Here is a 23345-nt window from a genome sequence, read left to right as displayed (position 1 = left end):
AGTCAAATAAAGAACTTCACAGATAAGGAAAAGCTAAAGGAGTTCATCATCACCAAACCAGTATTATATGAAATGCTGAAAGGTATCCTTTAAGAAGAGGAGGAAGAAGAAAAAGGTAAAGATACAAATTATGAACAACAAATACACATCTATCAACAAGTGAATCTGAAAATCAAGTGAATAATTTGATGAACAGAATGAACTGCTGATTATAATAGAATCAGGGACATAGAAAGGGAATGGACTGACTATTCTTGGGGGGGAAAGGGGTGTGGGAGAGGCGGGAAGAGACTGGACAAAAATCGTGCACCTATGGATGAAGACAGTGGGTGGGGAGTGAGGGTGGAGGGTGGGGCGGGAACTGGGAGGAGGGGAGTTATGGGGGAAAAAAAGAGGAACAAATATAATAATCTGAACAATAAAGATTTAATTAAAAAAACATTTTATTTTTGTTAAATCATTAAATCCCCCAAACAATGGAAAAAACAACTGTTACTCTCACTTTACAGATGAGGAGACTGTGGCCCAGAGAGGTTAAGAAACTTGTCTGAGGGTACACAGCCAGGAAGTGGTAGAGCAAGGCTGAGATGGAGGTCATCCAGCTTCAGCAGCTGTGAGGAATGCTGTGTGTGTGTGTGTGTGTGTGTATGTGTGCTTGCGCGCGTGCATGCCCACGTGTGCACACACATGCATGATTGTGCATATGCTCAGGGCATTTACTCCCATACAATGTAATGAGATAACTTATTGGGTCAGGAAATTGAGCCAATAAGAAATTCACCAGCCAAGAATTACTTTTGAATGGGCATCACAGTTGAGATTGGCTCTCTGATTCTTGAAAGTATTGTAGGCAATTGAGGCCAATCTGGAGCTGGGCCTAGGAATATTGGAATTTTTAATTTACCTTAGCTTTTGTTTCCTTTTTTTTGTCCTGACAAATTCTTAAGGCTGTTCCTTGAGGGAATTTATAATGAATGGAATTTGGAAGATGTTATTATTAATAATAAGTTTACCATCCCATTACGATTATTCAGAAAGCAAGCAATTATCTGCCCCTTCCCCACACTGTAGCCCTCAGTATGTGACTGAGTTGCGGCCTTGGCAGAATTGCCCAAGGACTATGACTCTACTGCTGCCTAGGGCACCTAGTCCTTCCTTCACAGATGCTAAATATCTACCCAAATAAAAGACATAAGACATAACTTTTAGCTACTTGGTATCATTTTGTTATAGTTTCCCTGAATGCATTTTCTTAAAAAATTCCTATATTGCTGACAAAACCAAGTCTTCAGGAAGCTAATCAAAGGCATTTGAAGGGCCTGGTGGATAGTATGGATTGACTTGTTATTCCCTTTCCAATGTCCTGCTGGTGCAGTCTGTGTGCAGAATATAGAAAGCTAATGCTGCATTTCCCAGCCGCCATTGCACCTGAGGTCTCAGATGGGCTGTCTGCTTCACCAATCAAATACACCCATGTGAGATTTAAATTTTGAATTAAGACCAGAGGCAAGACAGGTGTGGCAGGGGGTCCATTTGCTGACGTGCATTGCAAAGGGGAAAGCATGTTTTGGAACCAGAAACAGTCAAAAGAATGCTCTAGTCACTGTAAGTACCTCCTTGTGCAGTTGTTACCAATTGTCTAGGTAATTAGGCTTCTTTCTTTCAGACTGCTTTAGGATTGCTTTTTAATTTCCCTTTTTTACTATGTAAACCATGTTATGTTCCTCAAGTCAACACTCTGTAATGAGGTGCATTCTAAGACAAGAACCAGATGCTAATGAGTCAATTCCTCCCGCCTGGGATCCAGGTGGTGGTGGTGGGGGAGCAGAGGTCATTGCCCCAGGACATGTGCAACACGTCAGAATTCAACGCCCTCCATCTCTCAGCCAAGCATTAGGCTTCGTTTCCTACCTGCACCAAGGGGTCAATAGATGTCACAGCTGGTCGACTCAGTCCCCGAATCTGCCATGTGAATTGTGGAGACCACGTTGACTGCTTTATATTCAACATTCCCACTAGACAGCCTTGACTGGGCACTTAGGCATGTGGGCCCCGGGACAGGCGTGAGCACGTGGCCTCTGCCTCACGGTGCTGACCTTCCTCTAAGGACACTGTGGTCTCTTCCTCATTTGTTTATTTCTAGGGGCCCAACCTATCTTCACCCCACCCTACCTATAACCAAAGGGACACATCCGTTCACACACATAGTCTGGGTTTCCTCAGAGGGCAAAGGACCTGAAATTGAATTCTGTTTCCAACTTACCAAATGTTCAGCTTATCATGATGGTGTGGTCGACCCCCTCCTGGGTGGGTGGAGGTGCTGCTGACTGTGTCCTCCTGATGTTCACCAATGGCTGGAAAAGATGAAAGGAATAAGAAACACAAATTAGAAGTTACAAAAACAGTTATGAGGATGTAAAGAACAGTTTAGGGAATCTAATCAATAATCCTTTAAATTAAAGCCTAATATGCTAAGTGTCTGGTTGTCCCATCGGCCATTCAACCAATCAAAGCATAATATCCTAATGATAGGCTAAGACCACTCAACCGCTTGCTATGATGTGCACTGACCACCAGGGGGCAGATGCTCCGGCTGGTAGGTTAGCTTACTGCTGGGATCCAGCCAATCGGGACTGAGCAAGACAGGCCAGACATGCCCTGGAGCCCTCTGGTGGTCCCTCCTCAGGTGTCCCTCGCGGACCCTGATAGTGCACCATTGGGGTCCCTCGGCTTGGCCTGCACCCTCTCACAATCCGGGACCCCTCGGGGGATGTCGGAGAGCCGGTTTCGGCCTGATCCTGCAGGCCAGGCCGCTACTCTTGTAATAAGAATCATTGTTCTCTTCCAGCCTGAAACAGAGCAAGTGCCTGCCCAGTTCCCAGGAGATACCTTCCGCTCTTCAGGAGTGGCCCCGCTCAGAAACCCAGGCTGTGATGAAGCCTGTCACGTCCTCCAAGGAAGTTACTCCTTGACCAGAGAACCACCGCCCTCCGCATCCACTGACCTCTTTCTCATGTCTCTTTCTCCCACAAACCCTCTCTTTCTAGATCCATTCAAGGAAACAAATTACAACAGCTGCAGACCAAAGTGGGGAACAATAATAGGTAGTAGCACTTGGTCCCCCAATTTTTCCTTTGCCCTCCAGGCCCTCCATTACAGTTAAGTCTCCAGGCAGTAGCTACAGTGATTCTTCTATAATGTAAGCTGAGCCCTAGCCAGTTTTGCTCAGTGGATAGAGCATCGGCCTGCGGACTAAAGGGTCCCAGGTTTGACTCTGGTCAAGGGCACATGCCCGGGTTGTGGGCTCGATCCCCAGTGGGGGGTGTGCACGAGGCATCCAATCAATGATTCTCTCTCATCATTGATGTTTCGATCTCTCTCTCCCTTCCTCTCTGAAATAAGAAAAAAAAAATTTAAAAAAATGTAAGCCCAGCCCTGGCCAGTGTTGCTAAGTGGTTAGAGCGTCAGCACACCGAAGGGTCGCAGGTTCTATTCCCAATCAAGGGCATCAAGGGCACATACCTGGGTTACAGGTTTGATCCCTGGCCCCAGTTGGACTCCCTTCGGGAGGCAACCAATTGATGTGTCTCTCTCACACTGATGTTTCTCTCTCTCTCTCTCTCTCTCTTTCTCTCTCTTTCTCTCTCTTTCTCTCTCTCTCTCTCTCCCTCCCTTGCTTCCACTCTCTCTAAACATCAATGGAAAAAATAATCTCTGGTGAAGATTAACAAAAACTAATAAAAATAAGAAATAAATGTAAGTTGGGTCATGCTGCTTCTCTGCTGGAGCACCTCCACCTGCTTTCCATCTCAGAGTAGAAGCCTTTGCCCCACTCACTCTGCTCCTGACACTGACAGCCTCCATCTTCCTCAGTACACCAGAGAATGTCCATTCTCTTCTGTGTTCTTATTAATAGAACCCTGGTATTTGGTAATACAGATGCCCTAACACTTACGGGTGCACGTGTGATCTAATTATGGCTGCTTAGGTAGAAACAAGCTGCAACGTGAAGCTTAAAGCAGAACCAAATTATTTCTGATGAAGCAGCAGGCTGAGTTGTGCCTCTGGCCCTCTGGCCTTCACCTCACCACCCATCATCCTTCTTCCATTTTGGAACGTGCGCAGTGCCTGGGAATGCAGCCGCCGCCCTGTCGCTATGGTACAGAAGCCTTACGCTAAGGATGGCGGGTCAGGGACAACAGGTGGGGCTTGGATCCTTGGGACACTGTGAGCTTTTTAATAGCTGTGGGCGGCTTCCTGTGCACCACTTGTTACTGCAAACAGATAAGCCAGCCTTGTTGGCATTTCTGTTACTGGCAGACAAATTCAATAAAAATGCAAATAAAGAGAGGAACCTGGATAAGAGGAACCTGGCTAGGGGAACCTCGCCATGATGATCACCTGAATGCTGCCTCCATGTCTTTCCTTCCTCGCCGACTCTGTCCACACCATGGGGACCCCTGGACCTGCTGGGGCTGGACCCCAACAACTAGGCCCATACATCACCCTGATCATCTCTAGAACTGTGGCATCTTATAGAATGGTAGTCTTTCCTGGTGCCTAAAAAATTTCACCTGAAGAACCTGAATACTGTTCCTTGTATTTTGAATGCAGAAAATCACCAGCAGTAGAAATATTATAGAGCTGAGAGTGTGAGGAAGCTGCTTCTGGCTCCCCCTCTCACAGCCATTGCAGTACATTGAGCTCCATGGAAGACGCCGAGAGGCAAAATGCCATTGTAGGCTTTCTTTGTGCAAACTTGCCAGGTGGAGCACAAGAGGAAATACCCAGATGCTTCATTCATCTTCTCAGAGTTTTCTAGGAAGTGCTCAGAGAAGTGGATGACCATGTCTGCTAAAGAGAAAATTTGAAGACACGTGGTCTGCTAGTATTTTTTGAGTATTATTAAATTTATATCTATAAGGAAAAAAAATGCAAATAACAGCCTGTTTTTTTTTTTACTATATAGAATAAAGTATCACATAGTATCATGATTCTAAGCTTTTGGGAAATATTTACAAAAATTGTTGAATTCTCCTCATTTTCTTCTAGGTAGTTAAATGGTATATAATAAATGCCCCTAATTTTTTGCCCACAACCCAGTGGGTCTTGTATTTTGTACCTGCTTTCTCCCTGGACTGGTAGCTTTTAGGAGCAAGACATTGTTCTAATCCATCGCTGATGGCACCCAGTGTTTGACACACAGCGCATGGACCTAGGAGCTTCATGCGTGCGTGATTCTGACTTTCTCCACTGTGTGGTTGGCACTCTCTCTGTCCCATGGCTAAGTGGATTGGGTTGGGATCTCTGAGTGGTCGTTGGCTCCTGCAAAATTCTGAGTGGAGAGACCTTGGCTATGAGGAGAGATGGAGGAGGACCAACTTCTAATGTTCTTTGCCAAAGGTCAGGGCATTGCTTCTTCTCTGAATTGCTCTAATGTGAAATAAAAACTTCCCTTAATTTGGGACAGATAAGAATAATTTGGGGCAGATAAGACAAGAGCTCGGGGGAGGCTCACCATCTCTTTGTGTGCTTTTGGGATTAATTGATTATATGATGGAAATTTTAGAAAGAAGGAAGCTGTGCAGGGGCATGAAGACTTTGTGGAGGAACCAAAGAGCAAAGCGTTACGTGCCAGATTAGTGTTTCTCACGGGGGATGTACCTTAAGCAAAAAATTGGTGAAATTAATTAGGCTAATATCTGACAACCCAAAATAAGCTGCAATACATTCTCGAGAGGCACAAGTTCCCCTTGCCTCCTCCTGGTCCTCAGTGGGGACTGGGGAGCACAGCGCACCCCAACCCCTTCCTCTGCTCTGAGATGCTCGTTACAAAGCTGGACAAGGAAACACATTGCCACCGACTCCGCCTCTTCTTGTGTAGTGGGGACTGGGGAGCACAGCGCACCCCAACCCTTTCCTCTGCTCTGAGATTCTCGTTACAAAGCTGGACAACGAAACACATCGCCACTGACTCCACCTCTTCTTGTGTGGGGCACTAAGGCCCCACTTCGGGGAGTCAGCACCCTTGATCATGTGGTGTCCATCCTGCTCACAGGCAGAGGACAGGCGCTCTGCTCAGAGTCTCAGGGTCACCAGACTTGACCTACCAGCCAGAGGTGAAGGGTGGGGCCTCAAATGACTTGGTTGGGAGGGCAGGGTCAACAGGAAGGAAGGAAAGAGGAGGGAGAGCACCCTTACCCGATGACCACGGGGTCCAACAGGCTCCCCAAAGGGCCCTGTGCCCTTCTCCCACCAAGCACCATTTTCAAATATTCAAAATATATTTAAGAATTTTATGTGATGTTGAAAAACTGCATACATTTATGCAACAAAACCTAGAAAAATAAAAACTGTAGATGGAGCGGTAATCTCAATTAATCCTAGTGTGATAGAAGAGGAAAATTTTGGTGCCACATTTTCTCCCTTTCATGTTGTTGGACTTAAATCGATTGAAATGTATTTCTTTACCACAATTGAAGTATCAATAAAAGCTTGCTCCAATAAAAAATGTATTCAAGAGCTCGTTTACTCTACCGTGGGAAGAGAGCCGTATCTCTGACTGGTGCCCGCATGGGAAGCACTCGGAACCCCACACATCCATGGTTGCTGGTTGCTCCGTCGCCATGGACACTTCCCACCTCACTTCTGAGATAACACTCAGAGGGAGGAATGATCTGAGGTGAGACACTGGTGGTGGTGAGGGAGACAGGGGCACCCCAGGTGGAAACCCAGAGGGTGGTCATGGTCTGTAGAACCCAGGTCCAGGTGAGTGGGCGCTGACTTCTTTGCAACACAAGATGCAGCAGTGCTAATGCAACCCTCACTCCATCGATTACGTGTATTTGTACCTGTCCTGGGAGCAGGTTCCAGGCTGGGCACCCATGAGAGCATCTGTTTAGGATTAGAGAAGGGCCAGATTTTCATGTGCTATTGACACACGTCAGTGATGAAGCCCAATGTGGAAGGAGCATTCATGAAGTTCCCACACAACCTGGAAAGCTGTTTCGGGTTCTTCCCAGGTTCCACCTCTTCCTCCATGACATCGGAGTTCTGCCTCCAAGGCTCGCCCTCCCAGCAGGGACCGGAAGTGGAGCTGATGCCAAATTGGTGCCTGCAGCAGGGGTGTGTCCCTGCGTCAGTGATGGCATTGCTGCCGTTTCCCTTTGGAAAGGGTCTCTCCGGAGGAGGCTTACCTTTCCTTTTTGAAAAGAAACAGCAGAGCGGGACACAGGCTTTGCCCTACCCCAGCTCGGGTGACAGAGTAGATTGCTCCAGGAGCGCCCACGGGCAGGCAGCGGCACTGACAGGGCCGGGGCTCAGGCCCTGGGCCGCAGGTCTGCAAAGGGCAGCACCAGGAGGGGGATGGAATTTCAGTCTCCTGAGCATCCTCTCTGTAGATGAGAAAAAATCCCTGCAAAATAGAACAAAGGCAGATGACCTCAATGAAGCTGCTAAAATAATGAATATTTTTCACACCCCCTTAGCTATTGTATCATACAAAACGTTTCTTTTTATTTCGAATCTCTAATAGCACTAGTATAATATTCTGTACAATAACTCTGATGAATGGACTTATTTTTGCCAAAAATCATTGGCCCATGAGAGCATCTGTTTAGGATTAGAGAAGGGCCAGATTTTCATATGCTATTGACACACGTCAGTGATGAAGCCCGATGTGAAAGGAGCATTCATGAAGTTCCCACACAACCTGGAAAGCTGTTTCGGGTTCTTCCCAGGTTTCACCTCTTCCTCCATGACATCGGAGTTCTGTGTAGGTTTCTGTACCCATAATTGCATGTATGTATGTATGTATCTCCATACAACATGTTTAGATTTTGCAGATACTGCCTTTCTTCAGGAGCACGCACACAGCGGCTAGAAATAATCGTTTTGGAATCAAAATGATCGTGTTGAACTCTCAGGTGAACCATTTGCACGTTCCTTGCCTTCTCTGAACATCAGTTTCTTCACCAAAAATGGGGGTGATCCTCCCACATCTCCTTCTAAAGCTTCCCTGAGGCTTTCGTGGAAGGAGAAATGTTAAAGACCTGGTATAGTCCTGGCCCGTGATCGATGCTCATACTGTTTCCTCTTCCCCTCCTTCTGTCTCTGATGTCCCTGGGAACTCCTGCAAAGCTCTCTCACACTTCACCCCGCACTACTGGCACCTTCTCCAGGTCATCGGGCCTTATAACAACAGAAATCGGGAAACCCGTGGAATGACAGGAGCGCCAGACTGTATCCACAGCTCTTAATCTCTCCACACAGGGAAGACAAACGAGCCGGGCAGCGGACAGTTGGTGCCATTACCAGATCGTTAATTACCAGCTTGCCCAGCCTTGGCAGGAGATCGTCCGTCATTGTCAGACGAGTGGAGAACGGCAACACCTCCTCACCGCCTCCTAACCGCTCTCCTGCTTTCGGCACCAGTGTGGCAGCTGTGAGCGGCCCTGGCAGAGCTTTCTCTCCCACGGTGCCTTATCAAGATAAGTGACCCGGGAGGTTGCCGCCATGTGATCTGCTAAATGCAAGAGCCCTGAAATTGAAGGCGTCTGGGGCCAAAGGCTTTCCGGGGACGGAGAGCAAGACTGGAAACCCAAAAGATAAACGAAGACCTCTGGAACAAGATGAGATGAGTCAGCTATTTGCGTTGCGCACAGACATGATGCTCCGGGACAATCAGCTTCAGCTGCCAAAGTAGCCCTTTTGCAGTTCACAAAGAACCTTTCCAGGGCTCCCAGGGTGAGCTCAGCGCTCAGGGCTGTGGGCTTCACAGCAAAGCAGTGGAGCAGCTGCTGAGCGCCTTGCACAGAGGGGGAAACAGAGGCTTGGAAAGCAATAGTTATTGTCCAAAGTAAGATATCCAGTAAGAGGACGATTTGGATTCCAAACCAACATGCGTTGGATTCCAAAGCTCAGGCCTGCTCTATGACAGCACCCTGTGTCCCGCAGTGGGCATAGCTCGCCATGAGCAGGACAGCCATGGCCGATAGGTCTCAATCGCTGATCACTCACTGCCTTTAGACACCGAGGGCTTCATGTGCAGTGTTGTCTCTAAGAAGCCCATTCATTCTCTCTGGTTGCAATGATTTCAGATTGGCCAAGGCCGACAAGCAATGACACCTCTGTCGCTAGAGGTGAGAGGGGAGGCCACGAGTTCCCCTGTGCCAAGAAGGCAGAGAGACTGTCTCAGGCTATTCCTTGAGGCAGGAGACTTTCAGGAAAAGGACAGCTAAGAGTTCTAACAGGAGTGGGAAGGAGGCTTAGCAGAAAGGAGCAGGGAAAGGCGTTTACATGGAATCTCCAATTTAATTTGATAAATGTGGGTCATACGATGGCAAGAAAACACTCAGAAACGATTGCTTTGAGCCATCAAGACTTGGCTGGATGGAAAGGAGGCTCTACATGGAGATGAGTGATCTGGCGAGTGGGTTTCCATGCCCCGAAGAGCAGCCCATGAAAACTGCAACACCAGGCCTGGGTGGGGTTGGAGGCAGCATGGTCACCAAGGCTACAGTTGAGGTGTTTCCCCAACAGGAGACCTAGGGTTGGAGGGCACTCTTGGTTTTGCCAATCTTTGTGCTGAAGACGAGGGGCACAAAAACAATATTTAGAAAATATCTTAAATAACCTAAACTTAAAACTAAAATTATTGCCACACAACCATATGTGATTCTTATTCTCTGATAGAATTAATAACACATTTATAAATATCTGTGAAGAGTAGACATTTTGATTAGGGAAACCGAAGTTAAGCATTAAGCTACAGCTTTTTTTCTTGTTTCACTTATACCCCTGCCCTCTATCCCTGCTTTAATGTCCCCCAAAGTTATCTAAAAGAAAATCCAAATATTATACCATTTCATTAATAAATACTTAACTATATATATCTAAGAGAAATGAACTATTTAAAAAACATAAGCATTTTATCATTATCACACTAGAGATATGAAAAATAATTACTTAATGTTACCTAATATCCAGTCAATGCTTACATCTCCCTGCTTCTTTTTACAGTTAAAAAAGGAAATAAAATAATGTGCACCATATCTGTACCTGCTTTTTTCTCAGCTAAAAGTTCCCCCTTTTCCCCCCACTCCCCTTGTTATTTATCTGATGAGACATTTGTCCTGTAGAATTTTCCACATTCTGGAGTGGCTGACTCTGTGATGTTGTTTCTCTATTATATTTTGTTAATAATTAGATCTAAAGACTAGATCAGAATTGGATTTTTTTGCAAAACTATCCACCAGTTGGTGCCATATTTTCTGTTTCATCTACCAGGAGCATGGAAGGCCGGAGTCTTTCCTTTTGGGATCTGAAGATACATCAGTGAGCTCAGGTGATGTCAGTTTGAACCAGTCAGTAAGACATTTCTTTCTTTTTTTTAAATATGGAATGCTTCATGAATTTTGTGTCAACCTTGCGCAGGGGCCAAGCTAATCTTCTCTGTATCGTTCCAATTTTAGTATATGTGCTGCCGAAGCGAGCACAGTAAGACATTTCTTGTTAATCTTTACCCAATGGATTTGGAAACTATTGATGATCATTGTTAGGGTTACTATTTTATTAGGGTTGAAAAATGGTATTCTGGTACAATAATTCTGTCTGTATTTATTGGTTGGAATTATTCTATAAATAAGGACTTTAGGTCATCAATGAGTTGGTCTCCCCCAAAAAACAGGTTGTACAGGAAAGTCCAGGTAAATGCCATTCTTCCAGTTTATGTACCAGTTTTCAGAATAATACTAATTTGGTGTTCTAGCAATTTCCAACATGACCAATGCAGTTGTCATTATAGATTCATGCATTTTAACTTCTTTGATATAGTTTAACTTATTGTAAGCATTGTTCTTTTAAAAAATTGTTTAAAATAAATTTTTATTGATTTCAGAGGAAGGAAGAGATAGAAACATCAATGATGAGAGAGAAGCATTGATCAGCTGCCTCCTGCATTACCCCCACCCCCCCCCCCCACCCCAGCACCCCTCACACGTGCCCCCTACTGGGGATTGAGCCTGAAACCCAGGCATGTGCCCTTGACAAGAATCGAACCTGGGATCCTTGAGTCCACAGGCCGACGCTCTAACCACTGAGCAAAACTGGCCAGGGCAAGTATTGTTCTTTTTGATGCTTACATCCCATCCTTGGCAAATGAAAATTCTTTTATATTGGTTCTTAGAAAATTTTGACGTTTTCTTGGTAGTTTTGGTTAGCTTCCTTGTTTTCTGGTATAATAAGATAGTCTAGAATCATTTCACATCTTCTGCTAACAACTGGATATTAAAGTTTGCACACCAGTGGTGATTATTACTACTTCATTGTTTATAGATATTTTTGGTGGAAATACATATTTCCATGGATCTAGGAAATACATATTTCTTTTTATTTGAAAAAGAAAAATACATTATTATTTTATAACTTGTATTTCTAAGTCGAATGTAAGATTATAGGAATTTTATTTAACATATTTGATTTGATTTTAATTTTCTTTTACAGTAAAAGTTCTTAAATCCTAATAACATTGTGGGTGCCTATGTGTGTTTGTGTATCATTTAAAAATAGTAACAATATCAATAGCACCACTAATATGACTCCTGTTTAATTTCTTTGTATTATTTTTGTCTTTAAGATATATCCCAGTAGAGATGAATAATTTCATTACTGTGTTTTGAATTTACTTGAAACAATTTTTCTGTATGTGGTAAAACTCCAACTTGGGTCATTGCTCCATCTGCTCTTGTGGCTCCCAGGGCACACTTGCTGCCTCATCCCTAACTACCTGTGGGGTTTCCCTGACAAATGGCTCATAACAGAAAAACGAGGTTAGGATTTGGAGTCACACAGGAATGGCCTCAGTTGCCACTCTAGACCAGTGTCCCATGGGCCTCCTGGGTTGTGAGTTGGAGAGAGATATTGAATGGGAGGAAACTACATACAGCCGGCTCACTTGTGTTCTGTGTTAGTTACTACTGTTGCTACTGCGGTTGTGTTTTACCTAAGAGAGCTGGGAGGGGAGAGAGTAGCGAGTGGGAAGGTGGCAGATTGTACCTTGTCTTGATATTGCAGGCCTCTCTTGCCTTTTTACACAGATAATCATGCCTCTCTATTGCCCATTTTCTTTGCTCTGTCCTCTGTCCCCACTCTGGGGCAGTCAGCGCTGGAGAAAAACCAACCTCTTCCCAAGGAACATTTCTTATGATGGTAGTTATTAGTATAATGCTACTAATAACCAGAAGTCAATCTTTTTCATTTTAATTGTCATCATTATTGTTAGTGGTTGTGATGTGTGATTATTATTTATACTAGAGGCCTGGTGCACAAAAATTTGTGCACTCGAGGGGGTCCCTCAGCCCGGCCTGTGCCCTCTCGAGGTCTGGGACCCCTCAAGGGATGACCACCTGCTGGCTTAGGCCTGCTTCCCGGGAGATTGGGCCTAAGCTGGCAGTTAGACATCCCTCTGGCAGCCCAGGAGCCCTCGGGGGATGCCCACTTGCCAGCGGGGAGCAGGCCTAAGCTGCAGTTGGACATCCTTAGTGCTGCTGAGGAGGCGGGGGAGGCTCCCACCATCGAGGGCAGCTCCTGCATTGAGCATCTGCCCCCTGGTGGTCAGTGAGTGTCATAGTGACCAGTCATTCCCAGTCTTTCTGCTGTTAGGGTCAGTTTGCATATTACCTTTTTACTATATAGGATAGAGGCCTGGTGCATGGGTGGGGGCCGGCTGGTTTGTCCTGAAGGCTGTCCTGGATCAGGGTGGAGGTCCCGCTTGAGTGCCCGGCCAGCCTGGGTGATGGCTGTTTGTAGGCTGGCCACACCCCCTTCAGGGTGGGGGATCCTGCTGGGGTGCCTGGTCAGTCTGGGGGAGAGGCTGATGGCTGTTTGCAGGCTGGCCACAGCTCCCAGCTACCCAAGCTCCCACTGGAGGCTGGCTGGAAGCAGGTATCTGGGATTTATTTATCTTCTATAATTGAAACTTCCTTGCCTTGAGCGGAGGCCCCAGCCAGCCAGGGCAGGCGGGAAGCTTGGCTTTCTCCATCGCCAGGGCAACCAAGCCTCCTGCTTGCTCCAGCTCCCTGGCTGTGGGCTGCCATCTTGGTTGGGTTAATTTGCATATAGTTTCTCTGATTGGCTGTTGGGCATGTCTTGGGATTTAAGATGAAAATGAAAAAATGAAAATGGCACACAAGCAATGATGAGCAGATTGGGTGTTGCAGGAACTTGCACAAGCAAATAATTGGTTGCTCATTTCCAGTGTCTATTAAAGCCCACAAAAAGTCCTCCCACAGCACAAAGACAGTTGTCCAGGTATAAAGCTGATGAGCAAAGAGATGAGAAGCGAAGTGAGGCCCAGGGAATCCTGTGCACAGGAAGGGTAGCAGGGGAGCCACAGGTGATGTGATTGTGGCACACAAGGGTTGAGAAATGTACACAAGGGTCACATGGTCACTTGGAAAGTTCGAGAGTTCCCATATAGAACAAAAATAGAAATAAGTACAGATGGTTAATCAGGTACAAGTTGGCAGCTCAAAAATGCTTTTTAAAAACAACTCTTTATGTCACAGAAAAAATCAGAATGGCAATTACAGACTATTTAGAGAATAATCATAACTTAGAGTATGTGGCTGAAACTTAAAGAACACATAATTATTTTACTGAAACTGCTCCAGAAATTGCTGCAAAAAGAAATAAAATTGCTAAGCCCCTTTAATGGATAGGGCAGAAGCCTGATAACATAATAAAGACCACGTTTAAAACTTAAAACTGCATAGAAAGCTCAGGATTAATGTTCAGCGTTCTATAGAGGCCAATTCTTTCCATTAATATGCAGACTTAGTATAACTCTAGTCAGTATCCCAATATTATTGTTTTTCATAAACTTAGTCAAAAGATTCTAATGTTTATCTGTAAGTGAAACATACAAAGGGAAGCCAAAAAAATTCTGAAAAAGAAGAGAGCAATTGCCTGGTAATTGCTGAATAGAATTTGCTGTATTAAAGAATACGACAGTGTTTCAGTGATCAGAATAGCCTCAAACTGATTTCAGAGGAGCTGGATCAATGGGGGAAAATGGAGCCGAAACCTACATCCAGAAATAAATGTATACATGCAGGAAAGCTTCTGAAACAGTGAAAGTGGTTTTTAAGTCAGTGCATTGATTTAATTCTCAGTAAAATGTGTTGGCACAACTACATACTTATTTGGCAAAATACTAAGAATCAAAATTGCAACAGTAATAAATTTAGATTCCTACCAGATTAATTAAATACAAAAGAAACCTGGGAGAATAATTTTGTAATCTTGGGATGGGAATGGTTTCTTGAATCAAGATCTTAGAGTCAGAGCCTTAAAGGAAATCTTAAAGGAAAACTCGATCAAATTGACCTAAAAATAACAACACAAAGAAGCAATGTTGTTTGGGAATATAATGAACACAATATTTCTGAATGGAAATTCAGCAGTATGTGTCAACATTTAGAACGTACATATGCTTTTGCCTGGCAGTCTCTCTAACCTATGAATTTATCTCAAGGAGATAATTGTGCAAATATATAGATATTTTAGTCAAGGTTTTTCAGAGAAACAGAATAAATAAAATATCCTTTCTTCCTTCCCTTTCCTTCTCCTTCCTTCTTTCCTTCCTTCCTCCCTTCCTTCTTTTCTTTCTTTCTTTCTTTCTTTCTTTCTTTCTTTCTTTCTTTCTTTCTTTCTTTCTTTCTCTTTCTTTCTTGCTGTTTTCTTTTCTTAGAAGCAGACTCTTTGAGTTTACTTGGCAGGATGCTTGTCCATCTGCAGGCTAGGCCTGCCTACTGATTGGGCACAAAGCCCCACCCTCTGCATAGCCTGAGGCCTCCTGTGGTTGGGTTGCAGTAGCGAGGCTTTTATAAAAAATATAGAAAGTGACACAATAAAAAGTTTATTCCCAAACTTTCTGAAGTTCAGGCAGCTCCTAATGTGAGTCTGAGAGTGCCTCAAATTGAGAGGACAAGAGAAGGCTAAGGTACACTCTGAGTGCAGAGAGGAGCATCTAGGAGCCGGAGGGATAAGATAAGAGTGGGTGGGTTGAGATCAGCAGTAAGAAGTAAAGAGGCCCCAGAACAGTTTACTTTTGTGGCTTACTTATAAATTCCAGTCAGGGATTAGGCAACGTTAAAGGGCCAGGAATAGAAGGGTCACCCGCCCTGTGCAAAACAGGGCTTTCCCTGCAAAGCTCTGTCATGCTCCATGCTCTCCGAGCTGGGGTTCTAGGTTCTGAGTGCTGCCTGAGATCTGAGAGAACACAGGCCTTTGCGGTGTCTTCCTGATTGCTTTGCACAGCTGCACAGCACTCCTTTGTTTGGCTATGGAGTTATTTATGTGCCGCAAACTGCGATGCTCCATTACGATGTGTGGGCATATCTGTTGTGGGAGTTAATTTTATGTGCTGACTTGCATGGCCCGGTATTTGTTCCCATGTTATTCTAGTGTCCGTGGGAGTGTTTCTGGAGATGACCGAGTGAAGCAGGTGGCCCTCCTTCATGTGTGGGGGTCCCATCCATTCAGCTGAAGACATGCCCACAACAAACGACTGAGTAGGCGGGACGCCTCCTGACTCCCCGGAGCTGGGACACTGGTCCTTTCCTACCTTCACATCCAGACCGGAGCCACGAGTGCCTCTCCTGGGCCCCCAGCTTGCTGACTGCAGAGGTTGGGACTTCCAGGCTTCTGTAATCATGTGAGCCAATTCCTTAGGAAAAGTTGATATATGCACATTTTTGAAGACCTGGAGGAAGATCTAACTTAATTGCTTTGAAGTTAGTTCTTCACAAACAAACCCTGGATTAACATGCTGAATTAGAAATCTTCAATGTCTTTAAAAGTGTAATCTCGAAAGCAAAGGAAACATCTTCATATGGAGAGGAAAAATACCATAATAGAGAGAACAAATTACATAACATCCAATAAAATACCACACCACCTGCGCGTGTGTCTACCCATGCGCTCAAGCAGGTGCACCCCTGCTGCCCCTCTGCTCACACAGGCAGGTAACTGCCTCTCCTCTCCATGTTATATCTGGCTGCATCTACCCCAGCAAACCTGCAAATGTTCCTAAGTGCTTTATTATTGGTTGACTTTCTAGTCATTTCAGAACAATGTCTAATTGGCAAGAGGTTTTAAAGCACCAGAAAATTCAAGGTTTGATGGATTTTCCATCCCCTTCATTATGTAAAGGCTTCCAGTAAGGAGTTCTGCTACAATTGGCTGCCAGTTTATTTAAGGTCCACTGAAAGATGAAAATAAACAAGGATTAATCCTGAGAACTTTTTGGTGGAATTATGAAAACAGTCTGTTATAAAACACATCCAGATGTCAGCCAGGATCCAGTCAATTAAAATAATAGCTTCAAGTAAAATCAACAAGGTCAGCCAGTCCAGCTGAGGGGTAAAATCTCCAGAATACCCAGCTCAAAGGGGCAGGGGCGGGGGCTGTTATCCTCCGGCCTTTAGCTGTGTCCATGAAACACACTGTGTAAATGATTTGTAAAAAAGAACTTATGGGTCCCATGAATCAATATAACTGAAAAAGAGATTAATTTTGTCACAGCTTAGGAAAGGTTTATAGAAGACCAAAACAAAAAAAGTGTCATTAGAGAAGAAACTTTAAAAGAGCAAAAATAAAATAATTCCTTTATGTTTGACAATTATTACATTTTTATATCAGTAAAGATTTTTAATTTTATAAAGACCCAAGAAAACAATTTCCTATTGATACACTAATCCAATTTTTCAAAGATACATGTAAGGGTATTTGTTGGAAAATTTAATATGAAAAATCTCTGAACTAATCTAAATATCTGTCTATCTAACATGATTAAATAAATGATGGTACATCTCTACATAGGAACAAAATGCAAATGTTGAAAAGGGCGGTAAACCTGTTTGTGGGCTGGTAGGAAAACATTTCTAACATGCATTAAGTATGAAAAAGCAAGTAACAGAGCATTAAATATATTATTATCCAGCCATCTTCTTATTAATTAATTAATCTATGTTTCCCTGGTCTATGAAGGGGAATTCTAGAAGGAGACCAATGCTTGTGTTGCTAACTCTGGGGCTGCGGGCAGAGGATCTTTTTCTTTTTGTGCTATACTTTTCCATACTGTTTGAATTATTTGCTTTGAGCATATATTGCTTTTATAAAAATTTTTAAGAGGCTAGTTAAAAGGAGCCAGAGAGAGAAAGAGAGAAAAAAGAAAGGAATGAAGGATTTATTGAAGTGGAAACCTAACTAATGGGATGTTGACAACCTTAGTGTGTGTGTGTGTGTGTGTGTGTGTGTGTGTGTGTGTGTCTGCAGAGACTCTGTGGCTGCAGGCTCTCTGACATGGCTCCATATCTAGACCCTCACCCCCACCCCACTGATGACTGAGCCAGAGAGTGGGCAGGGCCATATGTCCTCATTGCACTTATCCATTTGTAGCCCAAATGAATTGCAGAGCTCCATGTGGCCCAGTCCAAATGTACACACAATCTAGTCCCCTGAAATAAACGCCATTGCAATCAGTGTATTGCCTAAGAGCACCGAAAGCATTCCCAACTCTGCCTCTGGCCAACACCCTGATATTTTTTCTCCCTTCTTCTTTGCCTTTCACTTGCCTTATAGCTGTCAAACCTCTCTCCTCATGGCTTACTTTTGGTGCTTACCCAAAACTCTCTGCAGTGCCCTCAGCATTGTCTTCCTTTTCCTCCACCCTGCTCTTCTTTCCACCTTGCTACCCTCTTTGCTCGCATGCAAGGAAGTCTCCATCCTCTCCAAGTAAATGCTCCACCCCTGCTTTCTGACTCTTCCCATCACTTCTTTTTCCTAGCTGCACAGCCATGTCCAGAGCTGGAGGAGACATGGGGAAGGTGGTGAATGACAAGCAAGCAATTCCAGAAATGGCCTGGGCTGAAGGGGAGACATACTCATGCACTGGCAGTTTTGGTTCCCTTGGATTGCTCATTCATTCACTCAACGGGAATTTCCTGAGGTTCTGCTCTGTGTGGCTTGACCAGATGCTGTGTGGAGGACAGAAATGTCCACTTCATGGCCTCTGTCCTCAGAAAGCTTCCTATATAGTAGAAAGATAAGCTGGCACTTGAGTTACAAAATGACAGGCCTTGACCAAAGGATGCCCGAGGATTGCCCATACTGTCCACACTGAGGGATCAGGCCTGGCTTCATAAGGAGCAAGCTCTGAACACAGCTCTTGTTTACACATACCTTCTGGGGTCCGAGTGGCCCCAGATGACAGAACAAAGGCCTGAGTGTTGATGGCATGGAAAGGTTCAATATAAAGGAAGATGTTCCCTTTTAAGTCTTTTTAATAATTGAATTTATTGGGGTGACATTGGTGACAATCTTGCTCGTAAGAGGAAACAGGACACCTGTGAAAACATTGACAACCTCTGATTGTAATGTTAGGAGTTAAACAGTTACTACAAGAGACATAGTTTTGCTCATTATCTCTTATTCAGTGAACGAGTAATTGCCTAAAAATAAAACGTGCTGTTATATCAGTTCAGTAACTATTGAGGGTTCTGGTGTCCAATAGCATCTCATGTGCCTGATGCCAACTCTAGTTTGAAATACACGTGTTCTTAAAAAAAAGATGACTGAGCATCTCTGTCGATGGAAGAATTCTGAAGCATTAAATTCCCTGTTATTTATGTAGAGGGCATATGAGCTTTAGTTGAACAACTTTGGCTGTCAAAGATCTTAAGAGTTCTAAATGGAACATGGCTCTGATGGCTCACTTATCCCAGAAACCATTTCAGCCCTTGAAGAAGCCCCCCCCCCGCCCCCCCTCTCCAGCTCAGGATGGCCCACACTCAGAGTTTTTCTGCCAAGCAAAGCAATTAGCTGATTATCTAAAAGGGGTCAGTCTATTGACCACTGTGGGTACATACAGTCAAATTAAATATCTGATGGGCTATTTCACAGACTTCAGCTCTGCACAAAGCCAGAACATCCTTGGATTTAAAGGAACGTAATGGTCACAGTACTGGGGCTCTGAGCACAAACCATGGCACTACAATGCATTTCCCACCTAACTTGGCTTTTGCTGAGAAGCTCCTTATCACAATGACTAAATCTGTGAAGATTAAAATATTGTCTAATTGACATCCATATGACAATAGTCTTTGAAAACAAATATACAGCAAGAAAAATTTTCATCAGATGGGAGTGTGTGCAGCCGTGTGTGTGTGTGTGTGTGTGTGTGTGTGTGTGTGTGTGTATGTTAATATGGGGATACTCATGCTTTCATGTATGTGACTGTGAATGGGGACGAAGGATAAGAAATGAAAGGGAATGAAGTGAAAGGTTTGTTTTCTTTCATAATTTAAGAAAGATACCCATGACAAAGGATTTCCTTTTTTTGTTCTTCCTCAGACTGCTGGAAAAAAGCAAAGCAAAGCAAAAGACCATAAACTTTAAGCACTCAAGTTCCTGTGTTAAGGGGAAGTTCAAATACTGTTCAAATCCTATAAGGCTGCAAGGCTTCTACATCTTATTTAAGGTGGTACAATATTAGCTCTCAGTAGGTTGTAAAAGTTAAGGAGGTGTATAGTAATTTCTAGAGCAATCACTAAAAATATTACAGTGAGGCATTGCTAAGAGGTTAATAGATGAATTGAAAGAGAATTCCCAGCACATCAAATAAACAGCAATAAAAGTTGAGGATAATGTATTTAAACCCTTTGGAGACAACACATACACACACACACACACACACACCCCAGACCTGAGTTGAATGCTGAAAGAAAATTCAGTAGAAGATAAAAGAAAAATGAAAACAAAATGGGAATATCTGGTGAGACATCTTCAGTGTTTCAGCTCCAGTCAGTGAAACACGGTTTTCAGTGGGAAAGTGCGTGCCCTGAGCCAGAAGGGAGCTGACTTATAGAACAACAACAACAATAAAATCATTAGAGTATCACTTATCAGCCCAACACAGAGCGAGTTGTCTCATTAGCCGTGGTAGGAGGAGGGAAAGGGCCCCGCACACACTCTGGCAGGAGCGTATATTTGAGCATTGCTTTTGGAGAGCCACTGAGCAGTTTCTTACAAATGAACAAAGCACAGATCCTAAGGCCTTATAATTGCTCTCCTAAGAATTATCCCATAGACACGATTCTTCCATAAAATAAAATATGGGGTCTTGGAAGAAAGTGATTTGGTCTGTAGGTGCTGAAATGTACTGTTACAGCGAAGAAAAGCTAGATGCAAATGATACTGGCTCTGGACACTCTCATTTGATAGAAAAAGAATCTGACAACACACAAATGAACCCAGGGCTTTGTATGCAAGGACATTCTTGGAGGCACATAACACCGTTAATGAAGATTACGTCGTGCAGGAGTTTGGGGGTCTGGTGTGTGAGGAAAATAAGCTTTTCATTTTTAACCTTTATGTAGTATTTGGATTTTCCCCAACACATATCTTACTTAAAAAGAAAAGCTTTATTGATTACAGAGAAAGGAAGGGAGAGGGAGAGAGAGATAGAAACATCAATGATGAGAGAGAATCATTGATCGGCTGCCTCCTACAAGCCCCCCACAGAGGATCGAGCTCACAACCCAGGCATGTGCCCTGACTGGGAATTGAACTGTGACCTCCTGGTTCATGCGCCCATGCTCAGTCACTGAACCATACAGGCCAGGCTTGTCTTACTTAAAAAAAAAAATTAGATAAAAACTAAAGGATGAATCTGTGATATGGCTCATCAATATTCAGCAAACAAATAGTACACAATATCTCTCTCAGAAATCAATATTAATTTGCAAAGTTGACCAAGTTATGAGTTCCCAAGTTCTGTAAAAATGGGAATTCAATCCTATTATGGCTTTAAAATTTGAGAGCAGGTGATTTGAAACCCAGCTGCGAAGGACAGTCAATGCCAGGGATCACTTTCGATTAGAAAAAAAGAGAGACTTAGGTAGATTAACCTGGTGAGGTTACCCTTCACAGAGGAGGTAAGCATGACTGGGTGGGAGGGGCGAGAGAGACAGTGATTGGAGGCGGGTGGGGAGGGGTCTCAGTGTTACTGCAGGAGAAACTTGCTCAGCATTTGCTTTCTTGGCTTCAAGCTCTTAGGGATATGCATTTAAAACAATTTTCTCTTCCTGAGTAATACTTTTGTTTCAACCCTCTTTGTCATAAGACTTTTAATTATTTCCCCAGCCTTTGGTTTGACTAAGGTTAGAATCAGTTTCTTCTTTTCCCGGATCTTTCCGGAATCCTGGCTGTAAGGCTTTCTGTGGAGTCATACGAAAACAGGCTGCAGTCTATTAACTGAACAATTGCTCATACCCAATGCGGGCTCTGAGAGTGCGGAGAGCTTGTTAGAAGAGTCTGGAGATAATTCCCTGGCCTCATCTATGCTCATTTTTGAGAAAGCATATGTGAGGTGATTCGTTGTTGGCTCCATGTCTGAGTAATTTTTTCCCTGAGAAAATGCACGAGGCTGACACAGTCCCCCCCAGCAGCAGGAGGAGTGCCATGGAGGACGTGCCCGAGATGTGCGGGCATAGGGGGAGGGCTCAGCGAGGAGGGTGCCTCATCCTAAGGGGAAGATGGTCCCGGCAGAACCAGAGAAGGCAGGCAGGTGAGGAACTGGCAATCTGCCCGTACGTCAACAGGCCCAACTAGGTTCCAAACTCAGGTGTAAGATGCTGCGGGGCCTGCACTGTCAGGGCTCTGGATGGGAGAGCCACGGGGATGTGTCCCACTCCTTCCTCTGCTAAATCCTGCCCTTTGGAGGCAGACCTGGCTACCAGGTACAACTCCCCGCACCAGATGTATGTTAACCTGTAAATTACCCTCCCAGAGCTTCCATTTCCTCTGGGAAATATAAATATTTAGTACCAGCTTCCCACAACCCTGTGCCTGGCACATAGCAGTTTCTCAGTAAATACAAGTTCTCTTTCTCCCTCATGGATTCCTTCAGTTCAAGTATTTCCTGCGAACCAGCTTAACATTCCGTCTCCCCTGTTTGAACTACTCATCTTATTGAACAGATGTGACTTTCTAACACCTCTGAAGGTTAGATCCTGACTTTAATAATAGAAAAAAAATAATGTTACTTTAGCAAGTTACTCTTTGCACAGGCTTCTAGATCCTTTTATCATATGCACCCCATGATGAAGCTGGGCTAGGATTAATATGGTCCTATAGATGGATGCAGACCTGGAAGCTGAGGCATAAGTGACAGGCAAGGCATAGCCAAGCGTCAACCAACATCCTATGGTGCTCTGGCTTAAGGTGGTCGTGGCCCCTTATGTAGGTTCTTAAATATCAAAATCATGTGGTTCTTTCTTTTTCAAATGTTTTTTGTTTCTTCCCATGGAAGCCTATTCATTTTCAGGATTCATCTCAAGGCTTTCATATTCCAGGAATTCTAACACTAATGCGAGGTATGTGTGCGTGTGTCCCTGTTGTAATGGAAATCTGCTGGCGTTTTTATAGGAGACCCGTAGGAGACTCTGAAATGTCTGAATAACCCTTTTTTCTTGCATAGGAAGAAAGTGTGGGTAACAGGCAGTGACCACGCTTTCTGTTCTTAAGCAAGGAAGAGTGAGCGGCCGCGTGCCATAGAAGATGGACTGGGCAGACTCTAAAAAAGGAAAGCAAAGGGATGCGTGATGTTTGCAGGTTCCCTAGGAGAGGTCCCTTTCTGCCTAGAGATTATCTATGCTTTTCTTTTAATGCTTCTGGGAGCACAGAAAGAAAAGCCTACTTCCTGCATGAGATAAGAAATTAAAAAACTTCACCTAAGGACATGTTTGTATTGATTTGAGAGAGAGAGGAAAGGGAAGACAGAGAGAGAGAGAGAGAGAGAGAGAGAGAGAGAGAGAGAGAGAGAGACACTGATGTGATAGAAACATCAGTCAGTTGTGCCCAGATTGGGGATTGAACCCTAGCCCCAAGTGGAATCAAACCCACCACCTTTTGGTATACAAGGTGATGCTCCAACCAGCTGAGCCACATGGGCCAAGGTGGGATAAGAAATTTTTGGTTGGGTGTCTCTATTGAACCAACCCCAAATGATACAAGAATTGTGCTTGAATGTCACTGTTGACCCTTCAGTTTAATACTCACAATGGTCATTAAAGGCATCAGAACCCCTCCCCACATTTGGGATGGCTGCTGGCTTGCCCTTCTGAGGCTTGGCTTTGGTTAGCAGGCACCTCTTCCTCTTCTGTTATTTGCCCTTGTAGACTGTCAGCTGGTTCTGGGTGACCAACAACTTTGTGGGGATTAAAAGGATATTAAAGGCCCTTTGTCCGACATTTCATTTCCTTGTGAGAAAAGGAATCAAAGCA

Source organism: Myotis davidii, unplaced genomic scaffold (genome assembly GCF_000327345.1).
Source record: "Myotis davidii unplaced genomic scaffold, ASM32734v1 scaffold368, whole genome shotgun sequence".
Classification (NCBI taxonomy): Eukaryota; Metazoa; Chordata; class Mammalia; order Chiroptera; family Vespertilionidae; genus Myotis; species Myotis davidii.
The sequence above is the reverse complement of the archived record's forward strand: the minus strand, read 5'-3'. Positions refer to the sequence as shown.